This window comes from Sinocyclocheilus grahami, unplaced genomic scaffold (assembly GCF_001515645.1).
Source record: "Sinocyclocheilus grahami isolate Dianchi unplaced genomic scaffold, SAMN03320097.WGS_v1.1 scaffold220.1, whole genome shotgun sequence".
Classification (NCBI taxonomy): domain Eukaryota; kingdom Metazoa; phylum Chordata; class Actinopteri; order Cypriniformes; family Cyprinidae; genus Sinocyclocheilus; species Sinocyclocheilus grahami.
Window position 1 is genome coordinate 128,779 of NW_015505399.1, and position 7,563 is coordinate 136,341.

Below are 7,563 nucleotides of genomic sequence, written 5' to 3' on the forward strand. Positions count from 1 at the left end.
AAATGATGAGCCTGTTGAAATTAGACCGAGTAGAACATTTTAGACAAAGAATTAAATTGTATTCTGATCCATTCCAGCTTTGTTTTGTTTCCAATGATTGCAAACTGCCTCTCACTAGGGTTGTGACATTTTCCCACCGGTTAATCGACGTGTGACAACACCGGTAATACCGGTATCACCGTGGGGGCGGGGCGTTCCCTCTTTTCCTCGCTTTTAAATAGCTTGTAAAAGCGGTGTGCCCATTTTACTTTCACTTTAAAATAGCGGCAATTCGGAGTAAAGCAATTGTTAGTTTTTAGTTCGTTTGAATTTTCCCTCTTTTCCTCCGCTTTTAAATAGCTTAAAAGCGCTGTGTGTATTTTACTTTCACTTTTGAATTCGTGGCAGTTCGGCGTCAATTACTTGAATGCAACAAAATACAATGTCAAACTCACTTTAGCGTATATATAAAACAACTTTTATTAACAAAACAAATAAAAATACACCATGCTATTGGGCTAGCTATGCCTAATATAAAATAACATAACTTACATCAAGTTTAATAGGTATACAAAACTGGAAATAAGTAAACATGTATAATATATAACCAAATAAATAAGAAACGTAGAACGTTTATTAGCAAAACGAATGTCAAATTAAATAAATAAATGACAGTTTAAATAAAGTAAAAATCAGCAAACAATGTGGAACCAATTAAATAAGAAACGAATGTTTAAAAAAAAAAACTTTAAAAATCACCTTAGATAAACGGCAAAAGTCAACAGGTTTTTCAAAATCCAAAATATTGCCAAACAGGCGCTTTTGCATCTAGTTTCGAAACTAAATCATCCGCGATCGCCTTGTCTGTCTCACCTCGCCTCACTCTTCTTGTCAGTCAGCTCGACTCACTCACCTCGCTGGAGAAATGAAATCTGATCTGTGATGCGACTGTCGTTCGGCACGCTGCATTGAGTAGCCGCGTTCAGTTTTTAATTGTAGTGTCTGTTCTTTTACTGAACTAAATGATTTTTATTACTATAAAAAAATCAAAACGACGGTGGGGGTCGGTAAATGTGAAATTAAAACCGCCAGTAAGTGACAGCAAGTGACTGTTAATGAGTGAGTCATTGAGATTCAACCGATTCATTCAAACGGCTGATTCATTCAGAAACAAAGCATTTGACTGTGTTAATGAGTGAATCACTGAATCATTTATTCAACCGATTCGTTCAAAAAGCTGATTCATTCAATAAGTAAACACCATTGCTCAGAGACGCAAAACAGTGCTGTGATCTTTGTTTGGAACTATTATCGTTGGCAAAATTTAGCAAAAACAGGCAATATTATGTCTAAAATGTAAGTCACTTATTGCTTTAAATAATAATTTTATACAAGTTAAGTAATGTGTTCATGCTGAAATCTGCAGAAAAACGGTAGTCTTTGTGTGATATAGATTAAGTTAACTATATTAAATTATATAAATATAAAAAGCATACAGAAGCATTTTTTGCCGTCTATAATTTAGAATGCCTGGAATTTTGAGTTTTAATAGAATAATAAATCACGTGCGTGCGTGTGTGATTTGGCGATATACTTGATAATGTCGCACATCATTACAACAACGCTTCCCACACTATCGCAGATGACACTGTATCGTACAGCACACCCTAGCCTCGACCTGAGTGGAAAATGAATCATCCGCAATTGTGCACGCACTTGTTTGCACATGAGCAAAGGTGTTTTTAGGAGTCTAACTTGCAAATGCCAGACCACTGATTGGTCAAACCTGCTTTCCTGTAGTCTTTTCTTCTGACTTCTGACTATTTTGTAGTAAGTAACGAATATGCTTCGGGAAAATGTATCAGAGTAAAAGTATACATTTTAATTAGGAAATGTAGTTGAGTAAAAGTAGGCTGAAATATAAAAACTCAAGTAAAGTACTTTCTTAATACACCACTGCTAGCATGATTATTTCAAGGGGCTCTTTCTCTGTACCCGGCCTGCAGAGTTTGCCGAACAGGCTAAATATTTATCAGGGAAAGTTTCATTTAATGTACTCATTGACTGATTCCCACAACGAAGGCTGAAGCAGAGGAGTTTCAGTCAGCAAGAGGGTGACAAAGACACACAGTACAAAAATGGTGTAACTGAAAGAGGTGGCTGACATCGTTTCGTCCATTGTCAAACTGCACCCACAACAGACTATCTGTGAGTACACCACAGGGCATAGAGGCCTTCGTGACTGAGCTTCTTGGCTTACTAATGCCTGTATATATGTCACCAGCACTGTAGCAGGTAGACTGTTCGTCACCTCTGAAACACTGCCCTCTGCCAGCGACTCTCAGAGCCAATGCAGACATGCAAACCAAGAGAAGAGCCCTGCGGACAACAGCTAATGATCATCCCAATGTGACTCAATGATAATTTAACCATCATCAGCAGTCTGATCGCGATTAATCGTTTGACAGCACAAATTTTTATCAAATAAATGCAGCCTTGGTGAGCGTATGAGACCCCAAACTCAACTGCCATTGAGATGAATGGAAATGCCAACAGGCAGATTTCTGAAGGCATTACTCTGTGGAATCTACAGGTAGATACTTTGGAAAAATATTTCTCTAACAGCAGCGTACATACATTATGTAAAGAAAAAAATTTACATTCTATTACTACAGCTTGACCTTCTGATAAAATTGAGAAGACACTATCCATTTGAACAAAATTTCCACACCCATCAAAGGTACATCAAATAAGGCAAACATCTCACAGGAACACTGAATTAATCATTACAATTCCATCAAAACTCGTTAGTATGTTCTCAAGGCCTGTGGATAGATGTGATCCTCCATCTCTCTGGTCCACTCATGAAGGGCTGCCTCTTCATTCATAACTAATGAAACAGTGCAAAACAATACTCAAGAGTTGTGCCCAGAGAGCTGGTGGGTGCTGACTCGATCCGGGCTTTCTGAGGACGTGTTGTTGATGCCCTCTCAATCATACATATGGAGAGGCAAAATGTAAATTGCTGGTGCATGAGTGGGATTCATGAATAAAAATCCTACTGACAAAGTTTCACAGTTGCGTAGGGGAATATCCAAAACACCAGAGACATTGTGCTCTAAATGCCAAATGCAGAGATGCAGATGGACCATGAGGGATGGATGGTGACAATTCAATTATCAGCAAGTTTTAAGAGAATACAACATACCATGAAATTTAACAAATAAAACAAAGCCACACTCTTTCAGAATGAATTACAACATCACACAGGAAAGATATATAAATTTATCCCCATAATAATCCAACTGTCTCTTAAGCCGGGCTCACACTACAGGAGTTTTAAAATCCTAACAGATTATGAAATCTGGTTGCAGCACACACATAAGGAGAATCTTTGCACATTATCTTCTCTCAAATCTTAAACATGCATACACTACAAGATTTGAACATCATGGCGCATCACACACTACAAGATATTATTAAGATTATCATGCCAGAGGGAGCGCCTCACGTGATCGCCTCGTGACCAGGGGCGTGTCTACATGGTGGCCAGGGGTGGCACCGGCCCGCCCTGAAATCTGGCTGGCCACCCCAGGTGCCCCCCCTAAATTTTTTTTTGTAAATTTCTAACTGCATCTGGCAGTGGCGGATCATGTGTAGGCAGCTGCCTAGGGTCGCTTTCTTCTCTTCTTAATACTTAATTTTAAGCGGTTTCTATAGCGTGATCTTAATGACAAATGTCGAGAGCGCATAATGTTACGCGATCCATGTAATGCGTGAGCAAGAATCTCACCGCAAGCGGATTTCCTTCACTCATACAAAACTGGACTTGTGCTTTTAACTATACATTGTTTTTTTATGTTATGAATTGGCTCTGCTCTCGCTCAGATATTGCATGTGCACGCTCAAACGTTGTCCTCGCATCACTGAACACCAGAAGAGCTTTTTTTCTAATTCAGGTGAAGAGTAGCCAAGGCTTTTCTTACTAAAATGGAAGCAAACTGGTTATAGTCAGCCTTCTCTAGTTATTTAATTTAATACTTATTTTAGTTAAGTGCTTAAATTGTAAATATGCATTTATTAAATTATTTTATCTAGTGCGTTTGTATTTTGTTGTTTTTGTAGGCTAATCAATAAAAGCGTACCAACCAGAAATAATCACTGAGGGTGCTTCTGATATTAGTGAGGGTGCTCTAGTCTTAATGCACGTTTTCACATATTTTGTCCCATCTATTGCTATGGTTATCAGACTTATCACTATGTCAATCACTACTACTTCGAGAGCGAATCCAGCATAAATATGCGGATGTCATTCCCGAAACTTTGCAACGTGTGTGTGGCCGAAAAACAAAGTTCTACATTTTAAATGGATTATTGCCTAGAGAGCTCGCAAAGAGCGCTCCTCTTTTTAACCACTAAAAACTGTCACTCTTAGTTCATTGTGATCTCACAAAGTTCTGTTATGACCAATGAATCTCACACGGCAATTAATATATTATTAACATCATCGTGTAAACACTCTGTATGTTATAACGAAAGGATTCGATTGTGATCAGCACAGAACAAAAACTGGTGTGTGACGCAGCCATTAGGTAAACCAGCATACATTCATGAGGATGATGAAAGTGTTTTAACTTGAGTAAAGCACCCAGACCCCCTGCTCGTGACTCCCCCTGCCACCCCCATACACGTTCAAAACTGAGGCGATTTCACTCCAGCGCTTCTCTTTATCCTTACGGTAGTGATACGTTTTCGACACATTATACAGACAGTCGTGTTAATACAAAACATCAAGAAGCCGTTTCCTCCATCTCCACTATCCAATGGAGCCGTACAGCAGCTGTTTTGCGGTCGCGCATTGGCTATTATGAAAGTACTGACGTAATCATATAGCCGTCATCATCCCGATTTCAAGCCTAAATATCAAACATGTTTGATATGATCGGGGCGGCCCCGATTTGAGTGCGAGCAGATCGGGAGGTGCAAGATTCGATCTGTGAACGCCTCACATTACCAGATAATCTGCGCCGAACATCGGGACCGATCGAGGGGCTCGACAAGATTTTTGCTCCGATTCTCGGGAGGGGGAAATCGGGGCTAAATCGGGCTAAAAATCCTATAGTGTGAGCCAGGCTTTAGAGAGCAATTTTCTCTTTTCTTCTGAGAAAAAGATCCTGGTAATCGTAAGAAAGTATTTTAAAAAGATTTCAATAATGTCACAACCTTTGCTCAGATTTGTCAGTAATTGGAGTTGTGCTATCCATTAACTTCTAGAAAAATCTAGTTTTAAGCACATGTGTCAAGTAAATGTACTCTTCAAACGTCATGTGGTGGCATCTTTGAATACAAAATTTTTTTTTTTCAACACACATCTCTGATTTGGCAGACAACCATTTTTCAAGAAGTAATAAGCAGTGAAGCAGTTTTGTTAAAATATTTTTTAAATAAATAATAAAAAGTTATGCCAAACTACTTCATAAGGATTTCTTTTCTAGATTTTCATTCAAAGAGTTTTTGTTTTCTTCATTATAACTGGACAGACCACCCAAAATTAATTTAAATTCAGAAATTAAAAATCTGTTTAATGCAGAGGACACAAATTAATAGATGTGGACAAAAAGTACTGCCATTTAACCTTTTATTTACATTTTAAATATATAGTTGTGCTTTTATTCAAAATTACTTACATTTCATTCAAGGTATACATTTTATCAGTTCAAGAATTCCATGGGAATCAAACCCATAAACTTGTGCTAAAATTCTGTACTCTTGCATAATTCGCCAACAACTGTCTCAGTTGTGTCTGTTTTGATTCCTCCTAAAGAGTTTTAGAATAAACTACTGAGACAAAGCTGATACTTAAATAAAACAACAGCAAACTCCACGGGTCTCCTGAGCTATGAAAGAACAACCTCTGAGCAATAAAATTTTCCTTTGGGCCAAAAAATAAAAAAACCTACATGCACTTTTACAAAATGCAATGTATAATACAGGATCCCTTTCATCCATCTTTGACCTCTCAAGAAAAAAAAAAGAACCCCTTCGATTTGGTTGCCATGGTAACCATAGGATTATTCTGCTGGAATCACTGTTGGCTATAGACTCTGTTCTGCCAGAACAGTTGGAGCACTGATAATATTTGCAAACACTGCTGGGTGAGGAAAAGCTCCCTTTAAGGGTATGGCGCACTCTCTTCTGAACGCTGCAAGATGAGGCAGCGTGCCCTTGATGCTGCCGCAATGAAATATTTACAGCTCCTCTATATTACGCATATTTCTTGTGACAGTTGCGCAGAAGGACAAGATGAATGCCATTGAGTTCAACTGACAGGCATCTTCAGTGGACCAACAAATGAAGCTTCATAGTAACACAACCACGACGGGTTAGGAGAAGAATAGGTTGTATGAGACAGGTGGTTCTGACCAAGCCTGACACTATCTCACCAGCGCTGGGGGCTAACAACTGCTCCAACACACACACACACTATCTGGGCTCAGTCACAGAGTGAGCCAGTCAGGGCCGAAGTGCAAGACGTGGCACCTGCTGGGTTCTCAGCTGCCCGTTTCCCCAGCCTGCCATGCCACCCAAGAGCAAGACAAACCCCAAAGCAGTGCCACTGTGCTATGTATGAACGTTCACGCCACGGCCGCTCAGCAGCACCCTGTCAGCTGAGATATCCCACAGTCCTCTACTGCAAAGGTAGGCTTCCCTCAAGCCAAGGCTACTGCGGATGTGTATCTAATAGAGAAATATTTGTGAATAAACAATATAGAAGCACATTTTCATTTCAATGTAGTTCTGAAGCGTTTTATGCAAGATTTTTGTAAATAATATTTATGCATGCATGGAGAAATTTCTTTTATTTTGGATTTGTTTTAAAATGTCAAGTTAGTATATTGTTTGACATTTTCAATTTCACAAAGTAATGTGCAGCCTTTTGGTCTGAGAAATAACAAAAGGACAGCTTTTGTCTTAAATCTAATTTTGTTAAAGGAATTGTGAGAAAATTGTATTGTGAAATCAGTATCGTGAATCATATCACATTGTGAGTTGAGTAAATCCTTACATCCCTATATGCTACTAGTTTTTGCTGTGGTATCGAAGTAGTAAATTGTTCTTAAAATAATAAGTGTTACTTAAATAGTAAAGAACCATATTTTTTTGCTCATCTGAAAAATGATCCGATCTGTGACTCAAAATGTGATATGATAATGTAATCCGAAAATCCGAACCATGAGATTTGTGATCCGTTGCACCCCTACTCTCTTGACTTGTTATTTGAAGAAAAAATACAGTATCTTTTATTCAGGCTAGTCAAATTTATGGGCTACCAAAACCTAAAGATCGATCTGTGACTCAAAATGTGATATGATAATGTAATCCGAAAATCCGAACCATGAGATTTGTGATCCGTTGCACCCCTACTCTCTTGACTTGTTATTTGAAGAAAAAATACAATATCTTTTATTCAGGCTAGTCAAATTTATGGGCTACCAAAACCTAAAGATTGCCTGCCCGAAGGGCTACCAGAGATTTTGAAATTGTGCAAGCCCTGATGATGAACGTTTATCAAAAAAAAAGGGG

At 38.6% G+C, this 7,563-nt stretch overlaps 1 long non-coding RNA gene across 1 annotated transcript in view; it reads right to left on the reverse strand.

Annotated features, from left to right (window-relative positions):
• Nucleotides 1-1,333: 1,333 nt before the first annotated feature.
• Nucleotides 1,334-7,563, reverse strand: part of LOC107596520 (uncharacterized) — a 10,737-nt gene continuing 4,507 nt past the window's right edge. The window contains exons 2-3 of the long non-coding RNA XR_001610378.1: nt 4,497-4,499; nt 1,334-1,343 (exon numbers count right to left, since the gene is read on the reverse strand). This is a non-coding gene — a long non-coding RNA (uncharacterized lncRNA). The remainder of the gene's footprint in view (nt 1,344-4,496; nt 4,500-7,563) is intronic.